Genomic DNA, 2500 nt, shown 5'->3' with positions numbered 1-2500 from the left:
CCTCTCTCCTTCCTTTCCCCTCACCCTCCCCTCTTTCTCTCTCTCTCTCTCTCCACTCCCTCCCTCCCTCTCTCCTTCCTTTCTCCTCACCCTCCCCTCTTTCTCTCTCTCCACTCCCTCACTGTCTCCTTCCCTTCTCCTCCCCCCCCCCTCTGTGTGTGTGTGTGTGTGTTTGTGTGTGTTGTGTGCTGTCTAGTGCAATGGTAACGTGCTGGTCTTGCTACCAGTGGATGTAACCACGGCCATTCCTTGCACACAGGTGGAGATTTAGAAGCAAAATAAAACAGACAGTATGATGTCACAGCAAAGAATATCCATTGTAACAAAATGGAATTAAAACCGAATCTTAAAAATCCTAATAAAAATTATAAAATTATCTCTCCCTCCTTCCCTCCTTCCTTTCCTCCATCTCTCTCTCTCTCTCTCCCTTTCTCTTTCTCAACCTCCTTCCCTCCCTCCCTCCATCTCTCCTCCCCTTACATCGACCTCAGGGAACACATGAAGTTAATGCAACATGCAACACCGGCCATCTCGTTACCTTGCCAGAAAGTCGTTACACACAGCAGCTGTAGTCTTGTCTTTCAGCGTTATGTTTGCTGCAATGAAACTCCTTAATTAGATGTATGCACGAGCTATCAAAACATTAAAAGAAATTCCTTAATAGATTCAAAATTACCTGCTCACACGGTTGCTTATTCTCATCTGTCGTTAGGGAAGTGTATGTTGGTGACCTGAAGTAATTAGAAATACTAACTTTAATAACTTAAATATAGAATATATTCTGACCTCTCCTTCTTACTGAATTCTTCGCTTATTCAAATATGAACCTTGACTTCAGGTATAAAAGGAAATCGAAAGAAAACAAATAAAAAAGAAGCAAGTAATAGAACAAAAAATGCAGGATGATATCAATGGTCTATCGAGAGCGTTCAAACAAGCAGGAATGAGTGAAAGATAATCAAAGGAAAAGAGAATTGATAATGATGTGAAACGTTCGCCAAAAGATTGTAAACACGTATTTCTCCCATGATGATAAGCACATGATAACAATAACAATAATGATAATGATAATGATACTACTTCTAGTGATAACCGTAACAAAAATCATGGCCATAATAGTAATGATTGCAATGAAAATAATGATAATGAGACAGAGAGACAGAGAGAACGAGAGAGATAAAGATATAGGTATATATATATATATATATATATATATATATATATATATATATATATATATATATATATATATATATACACACACACACACACACACACACACACACACACACACACACACACACACACACACACACACACACACACACACACACACACACACACACACACACACACACACACATACACACACAGATATATGTGTATATATATATATATATATATATATATATATATATATATATATATATATATATATATATATATATATATATATATATATATATGCATCACAGATTCCCACCAGCATTTAACATATTTTCAACTCACCACCTTACCGAGTGCACTTAGATAAGCCTGAAACTGCGCCTAACATATAAGCACTAAAGGGGAAAAAAAAGGAAAGAAAAAAAAGAAGAAAAAAAAAAGAAAAGTGCAGGATGTTATCAATGGTCTACCGAGCGTGTAAACAAGCAAGCAGGAATAAAAAATAAACAAAAGCAAAGAGAATTCATAATGATGTGAACTGTTCGCCAATGGAATGTAAACATGTATTATACACGCCTTGACTGTATGCGCTTTGATGTTAACAAAGATGAGAATGATAATGACAATGATGATGATGATGGAGACAGAAACGATGATGATGGTAACATTTTGATAATACTGATGAATAATCAAAAATAATAATGATAATGATAATAATTATTATAATAAGAAATAATGATAATGATGATAATGATAGCAATGAAAAATAATGATAATGATAATAATGATAATATAAATGATGATGATAATGATAGCAATATCATAGAAATAATATTAATAGTAATGATAATGATAGTGATAAGGATGATAACAACAATTATGATAATAATGATAACAACAAAAACAATTATAATGATGATGATCAAGATAATGATGATGCAATGAATTGTATCAATAACAAAACAAGTAAATAGTTTTTGATAAAAATAATGATAACAAAACAATTTCAGTGATAATGAAAAACTAATATTACTGATAATGTTAGATAAAAAAAAGAATAATAGCAAAAATGATAATGTAAAATGATAACGATAATAACAATGATAAGAGCAATAATAGTGATAATGATAATAATGATAATAATAATAATAATAATAATGATAATAATAGTAGCAGTAGTTGTTGTTGTATTAAGAATACTATTGGAATTACTATTCATAACAATAATTGTGATAATTATAATGATAATGATAAAATGATACTAACAATGGCAATAATAATGATAATAATGATAATAACAATATCAATGATGATAATGATAATAATAATGATA

The sequence above is a fragment of the Penaeus vannamei genome, chromosome 18, assembly GCF_042767895.1.
Source record: "Penaeus vannamei isolate JL-2024 chromosome 18, ASM4276789v1, whole genome shotgun sequence".
NCBI lineage: Eukaryota > Metazoa > Arthropoda > Malacostraca > Decapoda > Penaeidae > Penaeus > Penaeus vannamei.
Note: the sequence above shows the minus strand (reverse complement) of the source record.